The sequence below is a fragment of the Haemaphysalis longicornis genome, unplaced genomic scaffold (assembly GCF_048455015.1).
Source record: "Haemaphysalis longicornis isolate Haplotype H1 unplaced genomic scaffold, Haemaphysalis longicornis Haplotype H1 scaffold_4, whole genome shotgun sequence".
Taxonomy (NCBI): Eukaryota; Metazoa; Arthropoda; class Arachnida; order Ixodida; family Ixodidae; genus Haemaphysalis; species Haemaphysalis longicornis.
In genome coordinates, this window is record NW_027526361.1 from 197,249,594 (window position 1) to 197,272,754 (window position 23,161).

Below are 23,161 nucleotides of genomic sequence, written 5' to 3' on the forward strand. Positions count from 1 at the left end.
ACCCCTGCGGCTGTAGCCACAACTCTCCGCGCATTTCTTGAAGTAGGCGGACCTTACTTGTTTCTTCTATACACGGCTGGGTAACGACCATGCTGTAACAATGGTGAGTATTCTGTTCAGCAGCTAACAAATAGAAACGAGTGTCACTAGCATCAAATAAAGATGTTTTCGTGCTTTCAGAGAGGACGAAGACACCAACGTGAGCTCCTGCCTCGTTATAGCCCTGCCACTGTGCCATATGTGTCTAAGCCACCTAGTTAACACCTGCATGTTTTGGAAAACGGTGCAGACCTCATTTAAGGCGTCAGAAGAGGTGCTGAAATATTGCTCATAAAATTACTCTATTATTTCCCTTGCGCTGAAATTACTTTTCCTTTCTTTCTCTTCTTTTCCTGTTTCCCCTCTTCTCCTGATCGTTTCAGTTGCTTCTATCTTCCTCTGAAATCTCAATTCTGACCCGCTTCACGCGGCTGCTTTGGGCACAACCACACAACCCCGCAATCCCGCGTGTCCGGGGAATTCCGGCGGACTGCGTCATAGGCTAAACGACCTCTGCGTAAAAAAGAGACATAGGGTTCTTTCGTGGAAGCTTGCAGCTCCTATTTCCCCAATTTTTTTTTTTTAATTTGGAGGGTGAATGCTGCAGCAGTTAAACTAAACATATCTCACGTAATTTAGGTTATGCAGGTGGTCCAGATCCTGTAGAAGACGCCAGTGTAATCGTGTCTTTGTCAGGTATTCACAATTTTTTGCATAGGAGGGGAACTGTTGTTTTGGGTTACTGTTCCTCATACGAATGAAACATTCGGTATTCTGTCTGAAGGGTCGTGTACCACAAAAATGTCATCCCTCGATCTCTCATCCGTGGTATTCTCGGAAACTCCCATGGGTCTCTTGGCGTTATCTCCGTCAGCAATGCCTCCATGTTTCGATAAAAAAATGTGGTGTTGCTTCGAAACTACCAAATAGCCATACACTGAGTTTAATGCTCAGCCTCCTTGCAGAGCTAAACTCTAGTTGCCCCAGCTTCCAGCAACGTCAACAGCTAGCCTTGCAGCCGGGCTCAACTCTACTCGGGGATGGTTCCGCATAAATGAGGCCGACCGGAACGAGGAGCGAGATGATGAGGCTCAGCTGGGTGGCAGCCGTGCGCTGAATAAGAGGTCCTGGGTGTTTGCTTGTCGCCCCCATCACATCATTCACCACAGCCGCGTTCGAACCTGCGTTCTTGGGCTCTTCAGTACAATCTCCAAGCGTAAGCACGCATTAACTAAGCCCAACCGAGGATGAGCTAGGTGGGGCCACCAGCTTCGTAGTTTGCTTGCTCCGTCTTGGCTCCACCAGTGCGAAGCTGCGCCAATTTTCTAGGTACGCTACAAGGGTTCTATAAATTTCAACTACGTTCATTTTATTCCCTGTTGGAAGTGTTACTGTGCAGTCGTGCAATATGGGGTGGTGTGAGGATCAACAACAGGGAAATTTCCTCAGTAAAATCAGGCGCGCATGGGAAGTAGTATAGCACAAAAACGCAGGGCAAAGGAACCTGGGTCCGAAAAAAATTGATGCAGCACAACCGTATTTCCTTCGAAGTTCTTAGAACACTCGTGGCTTCCGCTGAAAGTGACGCCAGTGATTTAAAATTAAGCAGAAGGGTTTTATCAAGCCAACAGATCTTATTTCAGAATAAGCAGTAGAGATTAAAAAGCTTTTGAAAGCGCATGTTTTGAAACATTTTATTGCCTTCTGTAGCGATCGAATTTCTCACACTCAGACAGTAAACGTCAAACGTACTCGACCGATGTTAGAATATTTTAAAAGGCCCGGACAGTTGCTTTTATAAGAAGTTGCGTCCGACTTTTATCACTATCCCTCCACGTACATGTGAACTTAAAGTTAACCTATGACGCCGAAAGCTTCAGCATTACCCATAGGGAGTAGACAATCAGCACCCTCGGTCATGAAATGCACAAACACCAATCTGAAGCGCTAAGAAAAGTTCACGAAAAGCGGCAATGAAGCGTAGGGTGAGTTGGTGTAGTGAACAAATGAATGCTAGACTCTACTCGATAGATCGTGTTAACGTTTCAGTTTTAAGAAGTTGGAATTCAACGGCTCGGATCGCACAGAAACACAATTCGTGTTGGGGATGGGAATAATGTGTACAAGTGGTGAAATTCTCTCCTGCCGGCCTACGGGGATCCGTGCATTCTTCACGAAGTAATACTTGAATAGCAAGAGTACTAGTCAATACAATATTGCAGCGCCCAAATCTACCGCCAAAATAAGCGTGAAACCAGATGCAAACAGCGGGGTTATTCGTGACCGCAGCTTTTTCGCTTGCTTTCGTTTCGAAAACGTTTATTGAGATTTATTGTAAACTGGCTTTATTTTGTACGAGAACAAAGGCAGGACTCGATGCCGAGCAGCCTTTCGAAGATAGAACGTGTCGATAAACCCAGCCGGTTAGCGGTGTAAAATACTACACCACACCGAGTTTTCGACTATATCGTTCCCCGGGACAGTGCGCCGCTCACATGCACTGAATTTGTCTTAAAGCCCGAAAGCAATGGGTAAAACATGCAAGAAAAAAATTCTGGTTGACACAGCAACCTCTACTGCAGCGGAAAAGTGTCGTTTTTCAAGCGTGAATAAGAGTTGTAATAGAATCTAGAAACAGTGAAATGCCGACCGTTAGTGCTGGAACAATGTGCATCGGTGATTCCTCCTTCTCTACACAAGATGATCCACACGAGTGCTGCCCTCGGGGCATGCGATGGTAGTACAGTCTATGTAATAGAAATTCAATTGGTATCCATTATTGCTGATTTTTATGGTGACATTGTACGAAATGCAGAATAAATAATAGAAAGATGGGTGTTTACCCAAGCTGCCGGTTAATCCCGGTAAGTTGTTTACACAAGTGCATGTAGTTAAGGTACCGTAAATGCAGCAAACACGGACAAAAAATATGTACGCCTGCAAACTGTACAGAGCCGAAGAAGGAAGACACTAAGATCTGGACCCACAGACAAATTGCGCTGTCAGTTGAGTGCAGGTAACTGTTGCGCGGAATCCCAGAGGCCGCGCAACAGTTACCTGCAAGTTTGTCTCGCAAGCCCCACGTTGCCTCAGGCATCACCGCTTGTTACGAGACTGAGACACGTAAGGAGGATAGCAGCCCTCAAGGAATCTTTGTAGTAGCATGCGTTTAACTGCGAAGCAGTATACTTCTAACCAGCCAAGGAAATTTTCGTGTACGCATCAGCAGAAAACTCCCAAGCTAGTACTGGCTACACAAATAATCATCCCAGGCCACTACTAGATACTCCCTATACACAATCTGCACAAAGTACTGGCACCCTAAGGGATCGAACCAGCACCCGAAGACAAGCGGAGCGAGAACCCTTCGTATCGCTGGCTCAGCTACGCCCACACGTGGAGACGGGTAAGACAGACGGTGGTTTGGATTCAGCGTCTGTGGAAGTTGGAGGGCGCCTTTAGGAGGCGACGCATGAAAGAAGAGTGAAAGGAAGGCAACGAGAAAGATTACGTCACAGCCGCACGTGCCGCCCTCCTGCTCACCCTTCGAAAGGTGCCGCTCTCCTTTTCCTTTGTCCAGAGCACAGCCCGAACGCGGGGCCCCAAACACAGAGGCCCAGCGTTCGAGACGCCACCCCGCGAATCACAGGTAACGGGTGGCTGAGTCTCTGGTTTCTTTCTTTGTAGAGTCACGTGTGCAAATTCAAGTGACGCCGCATGGACAGTCATTGTGGGCATCATTTACTGCTTCGCAGTCCAACCTCCGTCACAGCGTGAATTAGAGCCAAATATTTAAACATACTCATTTTGGAAATCTTCTTCTTGAACTATTTTATCCAGTTGTTTACAAGGAATACACGTTACCAAACAACAAATCTTTGCCTATTTTTCCAAAAATGCTAACTACAGCTGCAACGTTTACTTAATATTTGGCTCTCTTAAAGGTGGGACCAACAATTTTCAGCGTTTAAACATCCCCAACGTTAACGTAGGGTAATGTAAAACGTATATTTTCGCTATTGTTTTATTTGTTTCTTTGAATTCGGGGGGAATTGAAAGTGTTCCGTCAAGTTTTCTGTCGTGTACTAGTGGCTGATAAAGATTGCATAAATACGCCTGCATATTGAGCTCTGAAATAAGAGATTGGTTTTGTTAAAGCGTGAAAACAAGTAGTAAACGCGTATAGCTTACGGAAATGGGGAGGTAAGACATGCTATCTACTGGGCTCTAAATCTACCCTTCTTGCGTTTTTTAGCGGGAGTGGTTCTTCACTCCGTGCTTCTCGGTGCTTTCTGTAGGTAGAAGGGTGGCTAAAGACGGATGTCGGTTTCATTTTGGTCAATGTGAACAATATCACAATTGCTCGCCATTGCAGAGAAACTGGTCATGCTGATTAGATAGCTTCAGATATATTTCTTGTTTTAGGCCACTTTAATGGCATGTCCTGCGATAATTGTAGTCTCTTGTGTAAACTCATTTACTGCGCCAACATGTACGGTCTTCTCTACAGACAAAAAAAAAAGAGCTAGTCCTTTTATGTTTTTTAATCGGTGTCTTGTTTCTCATGCATGCATATTTGGAAATTGATTTTTTTGTGTTTGCTTTCACAACATCTAAATTTAGAAGCGAAGTTTACGATATTGACTTGACCACACATCTCCCTTGCTAAGTGCGTCATTTCTATGTCGTTAAAAAGTCAACAATATTAAAACATTTCTTCTGCCAGTACGAAGAAATCTCTGTGGCTTGCATGTTCCTTCATTCTCCATAAGCTTCAGGTGTCGCTTTATCTTGGAAACGTACTTGCCGGAGTTTGACGAAATACCGTTGTCGTAGAACAAATATTTCAAAACTAGCATTTAGACTCCAACATTCTTTCGAAATGTGTGTTTCGTAGTTTCGTGTTTCAATTTCTATCTGGCCCTTTCTTATTTAGAAGTTCTGGAGTAACATCTGTCCTCGTACACCTTCCCTTTGTATTTCATTGAATAAGCACAAACTTTAGAGACGGTTTCTGCTAATATAAAACGAGCGAATGAGCAAGCCAAATGGGCGTATTTTTGGGTAAAGGTCACTCCAAATAACAAGGCGGAAACCTTAAGGCAAGAAATGAAGCCGCTAAAAACGGATTTCACGAATCCACAAACCAACAAGCGCGACGCGGATTTCAATAAATGGTAATATATTTATTTATTTATATTTATTTATTTATTATTTATTTATTTACTTTTTATTTATTTGTTTATTTTATTTATTTATTTATTTACTTGTCTATTTATTTAGAACATACTGCGGACACTAGGTCCAAGCAGGGTGGGCGATACAAGTGAACACAGTTCAACAGCAATAAACCACTTCATGACAGCACATTTGTGGTGGCTAGGTCATTCCACTCACCGATAGTGTGTGGAAAAAAAGAAAACTTGAAAAGGTTAGTTCGTGAAAAGTAAGAAGTAAGCGCGTTGGGTTGGCGGTGCCGGGTAACACTTGTTGTTAAGGGCGATATAAACAGTGAAGGGTCGAGTGCTAATTTGTTACCTACGCGTATGGAAACAAAGTCGTCTGAATTGCTGTGTTAGAATTTTGAGTAAAGGTAGGTGGTTAATTTTCATTAGTTTGTTGGGGGAATCAGTTCGGGAAAATTTGTTATGTATAAACCGCACAGCGTTTCTTTGAATTTGTTCAAGGTTATCAATGTTAACTTCTGTATACGGATCCCAAACGGTGCATGCGTATTCGAGCTTGGGTCTTATTAATGCTACGTAAGCTAAAAGCTTAACGCTAGGCGGGGCACTTTTAAGTTTGTGTTTTCGATGAAAAAGCTTTCGGAAGGCAGAAGAGCAAACGTTGTTGATGTGAACGTTCCAGGACATGTTATTTGTTAGTGTCACGCCTAAATACTTATAGTTATTCACCTCTTCCAGCGGCAATGAACCCAGTTTGTACACACGCTTGAGTGTTGTTTTTTTACGAGTGACAGGAAGATACACACACTTGTTAGCATTAGGAATAATGCCCCATTCATCACACCATTGGGGTGAACCACATCACATATTGGGGAGAACCATGGATTTAGTTTGCTCTTGATGCTTTTGCCGACCGGCTGCTCCGGGCTGAGTTATTTGTGTTAACCATGGGCCAATTGAAGCGCCCGTTCCATTCTTTATGCCGCACGTGTTGCCTCCTTTGATAGGTACAGTTTTATCAAACTAACGCCAACAGCCTATATTATATTTCTTTATTCTACAGTGTTCTGGAGGCAATTCGACGCTTCGAGAAACATTCGCGTTGAGCAGACGCCGCAGTATTCGATTCGGTGACACAGTCGGCGCACATACCTTTGTCGACTGATGTTTTACTGCCTGTGTATTTTTAAATTGTTAGGGCAGAAAAAGTTCGCTGCAACACACCTGTTTTTCCTTTAAGCCAACAGCGGCATCTTTGGCTTCGTGACATCTGGCGGAGGTGCGGCCTACGCACCCTTTATGCTGCCTACGCCTTCTGGAAGCCGACAAGCCAGCCCAAGCCGAGCAAGCCGCCGAATTCAAGTTTTACCGGCCGAGTTTGGTCTCCTACCAGCACGAACCAAGAGAAAGACCGCTGAAACCAACAGCATAGCGCAACAAGCCACTCCTCCCATTGCCCTACAACAGCCCCGGGAACCACCGTCGTTCCGCCGATCCCCCGGTGAAGACCCTGAGGACTGGTTGGAAAAACTGGAGCGTGTCCGGGTCTTTAACCTGTATGATGACGAAGAAACATTTCGAAAACGAGTTCCTCAAAGCATTCGCCACCGTCATGCGGGAAGAACGAGCTGCACGTTTGTTGGAAACACGGACGCAGCATCCCAATGAAGGGGTCGTGATCTTCGGTGAGGAGATAAAGAGACTATTTCGCCGCGTGGACCCCGAGATGACGAAAGAAAAAAACTCAGATTTATGATGCGACGAGTGAAGCAAGAACTCTTTGCTTGCCTTGTACGCAACACACCTAAAACGGTGGCCGAATTCACGTCTCAGACTGCCGAATCGGAGAAGACGCTGGAAATTTGTACAAGGCAGTACGACCGCCCCATCAATGCGCTTGCTTCGGAAACGATCGGTACCGGGGCTATTAGCTTAGATACAATACGCGAGGCAATCCGAGCAGTGGTGAGGGAGGAGCTAGCTTCAAAACTTTTCCCAGCAATGCCACTACCTCAAGTTGCTCCCTGACCCACGTAACCCCCGAAGAAGTTCAACCCGCTTTGGGAACTTCTACACGGTCCGAATAACACCGCGACCCCAATCGATGACCTATTCCGCGGCTGTTCGTCTACCCCGCCCTGCTCCAACCCGTCGTAAAGACGCCCGCCGTACCACTGTCCACTGTCACCCACCCGACACCCTGCAGGCCAATACCAGACGTCGAAGAAGACTGACGTATGGCGAATCACCGATAATCATCCGCAAATACTACCACAGTTGAGAGGCCGATACCATCTTTCGTCGCTACCCATACAACACACTCGGACTGCGTGGTTTTTTCGTCGACGCACCTAGCCCTTTCCGTGGCCAACGACCACGTGAGATCGACGAAACCCGCCGTGGCCCAGCCCGTTTCAACTGTTCGCCGTTGCCCTACCCATACCAGTCCTCAAGCCTGTGTAGCAATGCTGATTTAGCACTTGGAAAGTCCCGCAGCCCATGGGGGGGAAACTAAAAGGAGCAAAGTCTGGAGGCGAAGTTGCAACATGGCGGAAAGACGAAAACCCTCCAACAATGCAGCGATTCCACAAAGACCGTGATTGACGACATGCCCTCAGCCAGACTACCAGATCCAAACCTGACGTGACTCCCGAACACGACCTCAGCCGCACGACGCCACAGCTACCCAATATGACAGCCTGCGGCTGAGAAGACGACGACAATGAAGACGCATAGCACCCGACCGCCAACACTCACAAGCCGAGATACGATGCCCCGGCGCACCTGAAACTCGAGCAAAGCGGTGTCTGACGTCCAGTTGTCCATCGACGGCTTTGTCTTAGTGGCCATCATCGACACGGAAGCCGACTACTCGGTAATGAGCGGGTCATTCAGTTCGAAGCTGAAGAAATTTGCCACGAGATGGGACGGTCCGCACATACGCACAGCAGGAGGCCATCTCGTAACGCCAAGTGAAACGTGCACATGGCGCATCACAATAGACGGCACCACGTGCCCTGCTGCGTTCTTCATTTTGCCTAACTGGTCCCACGAAGCAATTCTTGGCATTGACTTTTTGACGGACAACGGCGCAATAATTGATCTGCCGACTAAGTCGATAATGTTTCCTCCGAACACTCCACGACGCCGCTGCCGAAACCCCAATTCCGTGTTGGTGTAGGGATCGCAACCGATCACGTCACCCTGCCACCCCACGAAAGCTTGATGATCACCGTTTACTGTGAGGGTGCTGCCCCTGACATCGACGTTATCAATGAGAGTGACCAAAGTTTGCTTCTCGACCCCGGTGTCTCCGTCGCATGAGGGATTGCGCGCTTTAAGCAACGCAAATCCCACGTTTTGGTCACTAATTTCACCAAGGAGCACCAGCATATAAACAAGGGCACTGGCATTGCATTCCTCGAAGAAACGCAAGAAACAATTGAAGTGTTCGCGACCGCCAACTTTGAACGCACACGCGCAGATGTTTTCAAGCTGCCTCATCCTTTCGACGTGAACGCGCCTCTGCCGCAAGAAAACTGGCACAAATTGTTGAAATGTCTGCGTCCCTACAGCGAGTGTTTTAAATCGAACTAAAAACTACGTCAGACACCTGTAGCAAAGCACCGAATTAGAACCGAAGATGCAGACCGACCTCCCGGACAGTCACCATACCGCGTGTCTTCACACGAACGGGAAGCCATCCGGACCCAAGTCGACGGCAAGCTTAGCGACGACATTATGCAGCCATCGAAAAGCCCCTGGGCTACTCGGGTCGCAATTGTGAAGAAAAAAGACAGAGCTTTGAGGGTCTGCGTTGACTAACGGCGATTGAAAAAAATTACCGAAACGGACGTTTACTCCTTGTCACGAACCGACGACGCCCTCGACCACCTCTGCCATGCGAAGTACTTCTCATCGATGGATGTGAAGACCGGCTACTGGCAAATTGAAGTGGACGAGGAAGACCTAGAGAAGACTGCATTCATAATCCCTGACGGCCTTTACGAGTTCAAGGTGATGCCGTTTGGGCTGTGCACAGCACCAGCGACGTTTCAAAGAGTCATGGACACTGCTAGCTCATCTGAAGTGGCACACCTGCTTCGTTTACCACGACGACGTTGCGGTATTCGCCCGGACATCAGACGAACACCTTGCGAGGTTGGAGCCTGTACTCGAAGCCATCCGTTCTTCGATATTAATGCTGAAGCCTGAAAAGTGCCGCTTCGCGTACGAGGAACTCAAGATTTTGGGTCACGTCGTACCCGAGGAGTGAGTTCTGTCTGACCTGGCGAAAACTTCAGCCATAGCGAACTTCTAATGGCTGAAAGACAAGAAGGGCGTGCGAAGATTTTTCGGACTGTGCGCATCCTACCGGCGCTTCGTCGCAAACTTCGCAGGCATTGCAGAGCCACTCACACGCTTGACAAAAGATAGCACCCTTGACAAAAGATAGCAAAAGGAGGATAGATGAACTCGAATCAGCCTTTAACGATAAGCTGTCAGGGGTATTTAAGAAAATAGAAGCGCAAATTAAACTGTAGTGCTGTGAACTCGGTCTAGATGAAACTGCAAATGTCCTTGAAAGTAAAGATTTCATGGGCAAGAAATTCGATGAATTGAGTGCAAAGCAGAATGAGCTCGTCGCTGCCAACAAGGCCTTGATGGCGCAAAACAAAACACTGCGTAAAAAAGTGGCCGATTTGGAACAACATTCCAGAAAGAACAACGTTGAAATAAAGGGTGTGCCTTCAACTCAAAATGAAGACTGTTCTGCGATCTTGAAACGAATGGGCGAAGTCGTGGGCTGTCCGGTGTCCACGGCTGACATCAACACCATTCATCGCGTTCCTTCAAAGTCTGGCGATAAGGCTATCATAGCTCGTTTTGTCTGCAGGGACAAGCGAGACGATTTTGTCAGGAAAGCACGCAAAGCGCGATTGCGGACTAATTAGATTGGCTTTTCCAAAAGCGCCGATTCCGCTATCTACGTAAATGACCACTTAACTATTGAAAACAAAATGTTGTTCTCGAAAGCTCTCGCACTCAAAAAGGAACACCGTTGGCAGTATCTCTGGACGGAAAATTGCCTGATGAAAGCCCGACAGACTAACGACAGCCGCCAGTTCCGCATATCCTCGGAATCGGATCTGCGCATCTTTGGTTAGACCGACAAAACCTTAGCGCCGATGTCTCTGATTTCCTCAGACGAATTCCAACATGTTCTTTCCGAAAACAATCGCACTTTTATTCATTTCAACTCTCGAAGTTTTCGTAAAAACTACGACGGCATCACAAATTTTATTTCCTCTTTAGATCATTCCTTTTCCTTTATTTGTTTGTCTGAGACTTGGCTCACTCCCGGCGACGGCAACTTATATAGCATAAATTCTTACAATGTAGAATTTTGCCATCGCTCTAATAACACTCATGGTGGTTCAGCAATTTTCATATCTACTGACATCGCATACACACGAAGGTATGATTTATCACTCGACGTAGCAAATTGCGAGTCGGTTTGGGTTGAAGCGAACTCATCATTCTTAGCTATCGACAGTTCAAATTTCGTTTTGGGGAGCATTTACCGGTCTCCATCATCACCAATTCAAGACTTTCTTCTTTCCCTTGATAATATTCTTCAAAAACTGTCGTCTGAAAATAAATACGTGATCATTGTGGGGGACATAAACAGCAATTTACTTGATATTCATTCTGCAGTTTACAAAGACTATACCGACTGTTTTACAGGCTACGGCTTTGAGTGTTTAATTAACTCTGCGACAAGACGCCCCGCCCGGGGATCTCACTCGCTAATTGATCATGCTCTATGCAACCTACCAACACGGCCAATATCTGGTGTTGTTGAAACCGACATAACTGATCATGACCCTATTTTTATTGCCCTCAAATCCGACGCCTCTCGTTCTGATGTTTCTTATTTCGCCTCAGTTTTCAATGAAGTAAAATTTGTCGAAAAAATTGGCGATACTGATTGGTCCTTTATCAAAGTAATGCTCGATCCTGTGGAGGCCGTTACTTCCTTCTGCTCGACATTTTTGCAAGCAGTCACTATGAGCACCACGACTGTGAAATGCAAAAGAAGATATAAACAATCCTCCAACCCGTGGGTAACCGATAGCTTATTGACGTGTATGCGGCAAAAAGATAACCTACATAAAAAAACTAAAAAACGACCATTTAACAATTCACTTGATATACGTTATAAAAAATATCGCAACATTCTTAGTAGCTTACTTAAGCAAGCCAAAAAACGCTACTACGAAAAAGCGCTTTCTCAAAGTAAGTATAATGCTAAAAAAAAGTGGAAACTCTTAAATGGCTTTTTAAACCGACGCCCACCAAGATCTCCGATATCTAGCATTAGCTACAACGACACTGTATATCACATGCCGTCCGACATTGCCAACGCTTTCTGCGATTACTTTTCCTTGCCCCAAACGCATGTACCCTTTGCGGCACTTTCGAACCCACGTCATACACCTCACTCCTTCTTTCTTCGCCCCGTTTCTTCTGAGGAAGTATACGTTACTATCACTCAGCTTAAAATTACAAGTCCCGGCCTAGACAACATTTCTATCCGTCATTTAAAATTAGTTGCCCATCTCGTTTCCGACCCTATCTGCCACATAATTAATTTGATATTCCAGTCAGGCGTGTTCCCTGAAATGTTAAAACGGTCGAAGATCATCCCTGTGTTTAAAAAAGGTAACAAAGACATAGTTTCTAATTACCGACCGATTTCGATTCTGTCCTCTTTCAGCAAGTTAATAGAGAAATTATTCTGTAAAAGGCTAACTAACTATTTAACAAAGTTTAATTTAATAAATTCTTGCCAATTCGGTTTTCGCTCGGGCAGCTCTATCAGTCTCGCTTTAATGTCTTTACTCGACTTTGTCAAAAATTCCTTAGATAAATCACTATTCGTTGGCTCAGTGTTTTTAGATTTTACAAAAGCGTTCGATACAATCAATCATGATATTCTATTTAACAAGCTACAGTCCTATGGTGTATCCGGCCCCCCGCTAACCTTCCTGAAAAACTATTTACTTGATAGACAATATGTGATATATGCTGCGGATGCTTTCTCTGAGACCAAAATATCTAACCAAGGTGTCCCACAGGGGTCCATTCTGGGCCCTTTGCTTTTCCTAATTTATATCAATGATCTGCCTGATATCGCTGGTTCATCTCATTGCGTCTTATACGCAGACGACACAACCGTTTCGATGTCTGACAAATGGTTAAATTCCTTGACAAATAAATTAAATTCTGTTCTCATTATTATTTTGGATTGGTGCGAACAGAATCATTTAATTATTAATCCTAGTAAGACTAAATTTATGGTTTTTAGGTCAAGCCACAGACACTTGCCGCTGGTCCCTTCCTTGTCGCTCGGTAATACTTCAATTCCCCCTTGTGATTGCACTACATTCCTAGGTATCCGCCTCGATTGTTGCCTTAAGTTTAACTATCACATAGACCACCTAAAAACAGCGACTGCGTTCGGCATTCGAGCACTACTGAAGGCTAGGAATTATTTCCCTACTCATACGTTGCTGTCGCTCTATTTTTCATTCATTCACAGCCACATGAATTATGGTATAATTGCATGGGGCAACACTTATAAATACATTCTGCACTCTGTTCAACACATCCAAAACCAAGCATTGCGCATCATTTCAAATAGTACTGTTTACTATAGTTCGACATTACTGCAACGCAAGTTTAATGTATTGTCAATCAACTGCCTGTTTAATTACAACATTGCTGTGATGTTGTTTAAACTACTCAACCACCAACTCTCTTTTGAATTTATCGATAATCAGTATTTGCGTAATCCGAACCCAACTAGATTTGCCTGTCAACGAAATTTTTTACTGCCACAGTTTACACTGACTACGGAAAAAGGAGTGCTCACTTCGCTTCGATTTCTTTGTGGAACACTCTGCCTCTGCATCTAAAATCCGGCCTGTCCCTATCGGCATTTAAAAAATCGCTAAAAGACCTTCTTTTGCAGAACTAGTATCTTTCTTTGCAGTTCATTTACCCCGGTTTAAAAGTAAATCTTCAATATGTCTCATCACACTGTGTTTTAATCTTATCACCTCATTAAGATTACTTTGATTTTTTTTTCGGACAAGTGCTGTCTTTATTGCACGAACTATTATGCATCCTGAACTTCTTAGTGTTTAGCATGTGTGTGTTTGTGTGTGTATAGCTATTGTATCTTTGTACAAGGTTTCTACCTACTGTATAATGATGATCTGATAATTATTTTACCTTTGCTATTGCATAAACTTTTCAATGCTGTTTCTTTAAGAGTCATGATTTGTAACTGCTAATCGAGGGTCCCGTGGCAGTCATGGGACTTTGGGACCCTCGTCTGTATATTTTAAGAATTGTACCTCTCTTGAACGGCAAATAAACTCTCTCTCTCTCAAAGATATCAACGTAAATGCGCCAGGACACCAGTGATATAGGCCTAGGTGCCGTCTTCGTCCAAAAGCAAAGCGGTTGCGAAAAGATAATCGCATATGCTAGCCGTCTGCTGTCGAAGGAGGAGAGAAACGACCCTGCCTTCGAGAAAAAGTGCCTGCCCATCATATTGGCCTTTTCGAAATTTCGCCCATACGTGTATGGTAGACAGTTCAAAGTTGTGACAGACCACGATGCGTTGTGTTGGCTCGCCAATTTGAAAGACACCTCTGGCCGTCTTTGGCGATGGAGCTTGTGCGTAAAGGAATTCGTCGTTACAATCGTCTATAAATTTGGCAGGAAACACTCCGACGCCCACTCTTTTTCCCGCACCTCCGTGGACCCACCACCTCAAGACTCCGACGCAGACAGCGCATTCTTCGGTGTCGTGACGGAGAGTGAGCTAGCCGCCCAGCAGCGTGCCGACCCCGATTTAGGCGCCATGGAAGGACGCAATGTCACCGTGCCTAGGACCTTCAAACGAAACGTACCAGCATTCAGCCTCAATACATCCGCCCTCGCGAAGAAAACTTTCAACCCCTGAAAGAGAACTAATTATCTTCTAGTAATTCCTGCAGGCCTTCGTGACGAAATTTCGGAAGCAAGCCACGACAACCCGCCATCCGGACATCTCAGGACAGCACGCACTATTGGAAAAGTCAAGGCGAATTACTATTGGCCCCGCCTTAGAACAGATGTGCCCCAATATGTCCAGAGCTGCCGTGACTACCAGGGACGAAAAACATTACAGACGAGACCCGCTGGACTTCTGTAGCCTATTGCCGTCCCACCTAGTCCTTTCCAACAGATTGGAATGGACCTTCTGCACCCGTTCCCTACGTCACGACCCCAGAACAAGGGGATTGTCGTGGCGAAAAACTACACGACGCGCTACGGAGAGACCGCCGCTCTTCCGAGGGGGACTGCACAAGAAGTCGCCAAGTTCTTTATAACCCAAGTTGTGCTGTGACATGGAGCCCCTGAAGTCATATTCACGGACCGCGGAACAGCGTTCGCTGCGGAGCTTATGCAAGGAATCTTACGCTACAGCAACACGGATCACAGCAGAACGATGGCGTACCACCCCGAAACGAACGCACTAGAGGAACGTCTGAACAGGCCATCGCGAGTATGCTATGTACGTTGACGTTGAAGTTGAACATAACACTTGGGCCGAAGTCCTTCCGTATGTCACGTTTGCGTACAACACGGCTATCCAGGAAACTATGGAGATGACACCATTCGAGCTTGTCTATATAAGACCGCCAACTACGACGCTTGACCCCCTCTATGCTTGACCGATGCTTGACTACGTACTTCCACTCATAGAAGACGACGACTTAAACGCCGTCGTCCAAGGATACTTTCAGCGCGCAGAAGAGCCCCGCCAGCTCGCTCGCGCAAACGACCAGCAGCTCGTGTGTTCCGGACGCTAATACCTTCGCGCCCTAAGACGCCGAGTACCGTCCAGGGGATTGTGTGTGAGTTTGGACTCGCATACGAAGACATGTGCTCAAAGAGAAACTTGTCCGACGGTATTTCAGACTCTACTGGATTCTGCAAAGTGTTGGCCAACTTACCTACGAGGTGATCCCCGACGGTGGTTCCGGAACATCATGACGACGCACGCGGCCCGAAGTCTTCCATGCGGATCGCCCGAAAGCTTACTACGCCAGATAATAACTTTTTTTGTTGTTTGTTCGGACTGTGTTTTTTTAGCATCGGGTCGATGCACTCTTAGAGAGAGGGGGGGTTAATGCTGCGAACCACTCATTTGGTTTGTTTGTTTAAGCTATTGCCAACCGGCTGCGACGGGCTGTGTTATCTGTGTTAATCTTGGGCCAATTGAAGCGCGCGTTCCATTCTTTATGCCGCACGTGTTATCTGCTTTTATAGGGACAGTGTATCAAAACAACGTCACCAGCCTAGAATAAGCTTTTTTAATCTACAGTGTTCTGGAGGCAATTCGGCGGTGCGACAAAAACCTGTGTTGAGAGATAAATGCCCGCAGACCAGACACCGCGGTATTCGATTTTCCGACACTAGTCTGCGCACGTCTCTTTCTTGACTGCTGTTTCTCTGCCTGTGTATTTTTATGTTGTTGGGGAGCACAAGCTCGCTCCAATAAATCTGATTTTGACTTAAGCCAGCAGCGTCACCTTTGTCTTCCTGGCAATATCAAACAACAACAAACCTCACGCAAGTTGACAGACTGGGGATCTTGTTGATGGCTATCGGAGATAGCACAAGCAATGGTAAATTACGACCAACGAAAACTTTATAAGGAAAACCTATTTTTGGTAATTAAATCTGAAAAGAAAAAATACATAACCAAGACATTACTTTGAAGTTAAAGCGATGAATAACAACCAATTAGAACAGAAGAAATGATACTTTTTAAGAATGGAATGAAGACGACCAACACCAAGCAAAGACGCTTGATGTTGGTCGTGTCCAATAAATGTCAATCCAATAAATTAGGAACGACACGGCTTTATTGTGCTTAAAAATGATAGTTGTGCACTTACAGACGAAGGTAATGGCGATTCATACAAAATATAACCGCGTTTTCGCGTCAATATAACGTAGGGTAATCGTAATTTAAAGGAGTTACAAACTATGCATTAAAAAGGCATAGCGAAAAATAAAATTAAAAGCCTCAACCGGCAGCACTTCATTGAACTTTTATGAGTTATTGCAGTCGCTACGTATATCAGCGGGTGTCCCCTAATAAACCTTTTTTTATACTTCTGCATGTCAATTTTCAATGACGAGAAGGTTGTGCTGCCACCATTAAAATTTTTCATTAGTAAAAAAACAAACTACGTGCCACGTGTAAGTATATAGTGGATGTCTTTCCCACATGTCTTCAACGTCATAGCTGTGCTCTGAATTTTAAAAATTGTCTTGAGGTGCAGGAATGAACATGCAAAAAGAACTTAAAGCGATATAATTATACAGATGTTTTAATACAGTAATTTTACAGCAGGAAATAAGTTTTCGTTTGGGTTAAATGATGTACACCGAAAATAGGCTGATATTTTTTGTGCCATATTTATTTTCATTATGTTATCTTTTTCCTCCCCATACCTCTGTTGTTTTTGAAGTGGCAGAATTGTTTCCTGTCCTCACCATTGGTTTCAGTCTGGCAGAAGAAAATTTTCTATTATGAAATTGCTTGTCGTAGGAGCACAACAGGTTAATAATCGCGCGAGAACCCTGCTTGAAACTAAAGTAAATTTTTATTGCTCTTAAGCTGTCCTTCGAAAGAACCGCTGATTAAAAGGACTCTATTTCCTGTAATGATTCTTATTTTGTCGGTAGCAACCGGAACCGGTATTTTGTTGTCGGTCACCCAATTACTCGGTTGAATTGCTGTGTTGCCTTTTGTGCCCCTATTTCGAGTTTTTTCCTCATTTTGGAGTCTAGAAACTTTGCAGAAGCGCTTGGTTTCGGCCTGGCCTATTGCCAGGGTCTTTTTGTCCTTAACGATGTTCTAGTTCCGTGTACTTGCCAAATATATACGGTTCTTTCAAGTTTTGCGTACCTCTTTCTCGCACTTGAAAGGATTCCAATTGCAGGTTTCTGCGCTCCCATTCCTCATACAACCCCATTTAGTTCGAACAGAACACTTCCGCCTGGCTTCACTGGACCTTGGGTTTCCTGTCTGTTTTCCCTCTTTTTAGCGTCACATGGCTGAAGTTCGTGTTTCCCTACATGTGCGGGATAAATCCGCGGTTTGAAATAGTGGTCTAGTTTCTCTCTCCTTCAAACGAAGTAAACCAATTAGCTAACCTTCATTATCCCCAGTGGGTGTTCATTTCCTGTTTTTCTCTCTCTCTCTCACTTACTCTATGCACGATTTCTCAGAAATTTGATTTGCGTTTAAAACTTTTTATAGTATAACTATAACTTTATAGTATAGTATAACTTTTTATAGTATATAGCATAAAACTTTTTAGCAGTATAAAACTAGTACATCTCGCACGGGATATCATTGTTTTTATTTCATGTATACAGGGCACACCAGGCCATTCAATGCTGCCAAATAATTATTGCGCGTCCAAGCAATGTGTGACCAGATTATTGCTCAGGCGAAGTTAACAACATAAACAAACAATGTAAGATTCAAAACTGGTACACTAACGTCGCTGTCGTATCAACGACGTTACCAAAGTTGTTGCCCAACTACTTCAAACACCTTCGCCTCCCTAATTCTCCCAATGCACCGCGTGGTTCCTACAAAACGCGACTTGCGCCAGTGTGCAAGTATTGTTGATACGTCACGTGCGTAAGGGTGCGAGCCATCGCATAGAGCAGCCGAAGTTCTCTTTAGTGCTGAGGGTTTGCTCTCTCCGATAACTTCAGTTATTTTCGCAATTTCAAGATCCCGCAACGCAACTGAAAGTTGCAGTCATGCCTTTGACAAGGGACGCTAAGGTACCACACCAGTGAAGTGACCTGCATTGCCAACAATTTCCGCTATGGTTGCGGACGAACAATCTCAAATTGCCACTAGCTGGTTATTCTGTCGTTTATTTATGTGCCACTAATTTGGCGGCCAGTGGTGGGGGGAACAACTTTTCACTAAATTGATACCCAGGCGATGTTTTCACCAATATTATGAAAGGCACATCAGCAGGAATTTAACGGAGAACACACGTGAGGGGGAAGGTAGACAACTGTGTAGTTGAGTGGAATTGAGGTGAGCTTCAGTTGCCATTTCCATTCCCTTTGTTTGGACTCCGCGTTTTTCAAATGTTCTTTACGATTTGCCTACGCAAAACCAACCCCCTTCCAACCCGAGCTAACTTGACGGCGTCTTGTACCGAATTCTTCGTCGATGAGTCTGAGGCTCAATAATATATCGGTTCTTACGCGGTGATTTTTATTTCACATTTCGTGTTTGTAGGCATTCATGAAGTCGTCTAATTGTGTTGCGCACCAAATATTTCGTTTCATAGAGACCAAACGATGTAGAGGAGCCTTCAGGTGCCTCCATTGCGTTGTGGTTGCTGTGATGGCTAGTTCGATAAAGTTCATCGTTCAGAATGAACTCGTCCGAAGAACCAACAAAAACGGCCCCTCTGCGTTGGCAGTTAATGGAATATTGTTTGTTTGACGTCAATTAGGCTAGATGAGTGGCCTTTGGGTTTCCACCACACCACTCTAAGCCGTTGTTATTAAAAACATCTTGCTTAAATTAACTCCATTGATTGAGCTTGAGCTTGCTGTTCCTATTCGCACCGAAATGAATAAAGATGCACTGTTTTCGCTCCCTGCACTCCAGTGAACCCCCGTTAGAATCTTCGACCAGGGGATTTTAAGACCCCACTTATTCGAACAAACAATGATGCACAAAAACAAGAGCATATATTACACCGTTTTCCTAATACAAACCTTGTAATATTCGACATAATTCTTCGATTTACTTCGCTGCTCAGATTTAAACGAAATATACAGCGACATTATTGTACTTAAATTGTCTAGAAGTGTGCACAGGTTTTTTCTTTTTTGTTTTTTTAATGAAATCAATTTATGTGGTATGTGTTCACTTTCCTCCTTCTGTATTACACTTGATGTTCTCTGTGTCGGTTTTCTTGTTGACATTCTAGAACGTTGCTTCTTCTGGCATCTTTCGTTCTTTTTGTCCTTTTTTTCTTTCCCCTAACCATTGGTGATGATGGCTTTTTGTAGTAATTGTATACCGCTATTCTTTTATACATTTTCTCTCTCTCTCTCTCTCTCTCTCTTCAGCTGTCGTCATCAACACTGTTCAATGCCGAGTTTAGGGACAGTAGTCCGCTGTCAGGGAGACTATATGTGCCTTTTGCCTTTGTATCCCAGGCTACTTCTGTCTGGACAAAACCAATCGTAAGTTGGGCTTTACTGTATTCAAGATGAATTGAAGTTGAATGCAAGTTCAATACAACTTTCTTTGATTGCAGTATGGTACAGATTGTGACAAGGTTTTAAATTACCCATCGAGTAGCTGGAGGACCCATTTATACTGCTAATTATAGTGTCAGAGGTCTTAGCTGGAAACGAAGCTTGTCTTATTACGCACGCACTGATTCGCAATATGTACGTTTATTAGAGATTGTAGTTGCGTTTATTCTCCATTTGGTGGAAATCAATACAGCAATTACCAACATACCCCCAGGTTTATCTGCGACAGTTCTCGGCACAGTATGAGAGAACGCAGGGAAATATTTGACCGCGTACTTTCGCGATGTCTGTCAAGCAAGAAGACAGAAAAAAATGTACAAACTTCTTCTGAGCACTGAGGTAAGGAATGCTTGAAGGCTGCATCAGAACATTTATTACAAGCAAGTGTTGACTGCAATAACTGGCGTAAGCACGGCAGCCGAAGCGGCCGCAAAGTTACTTTTGTGGTTTTTTAGATTACTTGAGATGGAAAATCAGCGAGGCCCCTCACTCTCACTCTACGTAGCATAAAATATCAATTACCAATACTTATTGTCTATCACACCCGAGGCATGAACCCTGCAGTGCTTCGGTTGGTGCTCTTACTGCTACAATAACGAAAAAATTGACGTAAATGTTCGGAATATTATGACGACGGCTCCTATGGTACTGCATATATGTATATTTTCACATTAATTTTGTGTTGAAATTAGATGTCCTCTGTTTCTTACCCTTCCAGTTTTACATTTTCCTTCTCCCTTTCTGCCTGTCCTTTTTTGCATGTCTCTGCCTGTACAGAAAAGAAGTCTCGCATTTGCTGCTGATTACAAAGTCGTCTTCGTTGCGAATTCTAAAGATGCCACTCGCAGTTGCATTACACAATTTGATTAGGCAGTCACGAGTGCGCGGCTACTGTAGGTCTTTTTTTCAGTAAAAGGCTGTTGGGAACATTCTTTGGTGTTCCTGGGTGAGATTACTGTTGAGATTTCAGGTGAGATTACTTTGCGAGACTTGTCTCGGGCTGATCTTCTTAGCTTCGTGTTGGCCTTTTCGGACATTAGTAACAGATTTAGCACTCTTTGTGGGGAAACACAAATTAATGGGTACGTTTGTTTACTTAGGATGAAGGCATATGGCAAACAATGTAGAGGTCCCTTTCTTTGTTCGTACACACGATTTTATGAACAGTGTATTGAATAATGAAAAAGCACCTCTGACTTTTGGTTCAGTACAAGGGCGTAGTTTTTAACTCTTTTAGTTTTAACACCCCTTTTCAAACCCTTTACTCTGCGATGCCAAGTACTAGTTTTGCGCTGTTCGTCAATCTTGTGCTTTTGCTAACTTTTGGTCGGTGTTTCTCCCCTTCTCCTTCCCAGATACGAACAGCATGAAGGGTCGGTCCCCTAACGAACATTTGGGCCGGACTCTTTCCCATCTAAGCATGCGCGCATTACCAGTCGCCCCTTTATCTGTGCACGGGTGGGAGGCGGGGGGCTGAATGAAGGCACGCGAAAACAGGCCAGCCCGATGTGACTTGACTGCTATCCCCCCTGGTGGAGCGGTTAGGGTCGATCGGTTACTCAGATAGTAACATTCCGACGACGCGGAACGGAAGCAGACAGCCCCTCGTTTGCCCACTAGAACAAAGCTCTGGTCCTTCCACGTTTCCTTCGGCTAGTTGTGTAGGAAGTATGCTAAATCGTAAATTACAAACAAGCGCGTTTAGTTTTGTTTCGTTCACTCCTTGCACTGCAACCAGCTTGGCGGGACATCATTCTGCGAAAAACGAAGGGCAGGGCATTTTTCTTTTGTCAATTATCCGCAATTATGTACATTTACATTTTATGGCGAGCAAACGCCGTAAAGTAGGTAAAATGTATGTGTGTGCATGTGGAAAGGCAATGTTTTAGTATTTTTGTGTTTGAGTTTGTTCTTAGTGGTTTTTATTTTGGTCTGTTTTTGGGAGGCTGAGTATGACATTTTTTTCTTTTGACCATTTTTATGTATTTACAAGGTCTGCTAATTTTGCTTATTATGCATCTTTGTTCGAATGGATGGCGCTACCCGGTTGTTAGTGCGTAGGTGTTCGGCCAGCAATTCTTACGTTCTAAAATGTCGCGTTCTTAGCAAAAAAAATGGCTGCATGGCCCGAGGTCGCGGGTTGGATTGCCGGCAGTCGCGGCCACTTTCCTGATGAAGGGGAAAAGCAAAAACGCTCATGTGTTCGACATTTCGGTGCATGTTAAACATCCCCAGGTGGTCAAAATAATGCGGAGCCCTCCACTACTCTGCGCCTCATCGCCTGTGTAGAATCAGCGCGTTAAACCCTACACTCAATCAACGTTACCAGAAAATAGGCCCAAAAGTATAGGTTCGCCTCTAGTGCAAAGCCTTTGAATGAATGAAAGAGCGTGAAAAAAAGAAAGAAAACACAAAACCAGCGCGATAATCTCGTGTCTGGAAAAGCACGCGTGAATTGTGGCTGCTTAGGGCGCTATAGGGGACATATAATTCTTCCTGGTGTTAGGCACTTCTACGAAAAAAATAACATCTAGTCGGAGACGCTGATGGTTTCACAAGTGGTCGCGACTCGTGGCGTCGTAGTTTACCAAGGAAAACTGTCAGTCTACCTTGAGCTGATCGTTGTCGCTTGATTCACTCGCACCGTGTCTCAAGATGAAAAGTGATTCGGCGTCGGCTGGACTTCCGGTTACTGCGTCCGTGAAACGAGGGCAAGGGCGCAAGTATTTTAACACTGAAGCGCAGGAGGCGCAGGAGATGCCACGGAAGAAGCCGTAAATGTCGCCGGGAACTTGTAGTTATGGTGAATACGGCGGGCTCATTTACTCTTTATTTTAATCCTGACCGACGCGCTATTAAAGCGGTCGCATCCAATGAAAAGGTTTTCTCTGGAGGTTTACACCGGTTTTCAACGCAATGGCCAAATTTACGATCTTACGTTGATAATGATTCACAAGTAAATACTCTTGAAATGTAAGATTCGAAGCGGAAATGTTTTCCGAGACAGCCTATTCCCCTCCTCAAAAAGGGTCATCTAAATCTGGAGCGAGTTGAACATATTTTGATCTGTTTTCCTCTCTGTGCGTATATATTTGCACTAAAATTCTTACATCTCGTCTTTAAACGTCCCCTTTATTTCCAGGCCTGAATGGATTCCTTGACACGTAGCCGCGCAGAGCAGATGTTTGACGCACCAGAAGTTTCCTCACTCCGGAAGAGGACAGTAGCGCCGGTTACCTCATTATTTGTAAGGCGTGCTAACGAATTTCGCCCACTGCGTTTGCGCCGACCGATGTGTGCTACCAAGAATAACTTCGTCGTGCTAAACTAGCAAGCCTCTCTTGGCGAGTTTTGTCACTCGCTTATCTCCCGAGAGTAGCGCACGTCTCTCCTGAAGGCGCTCTTTTTCGGTGTACGTACCGCAGTCGCGAACTCGGAGAAAACATTAGACCCATTTGTCGGGGCCGCATCTAGCGGATACACCCTTGCTT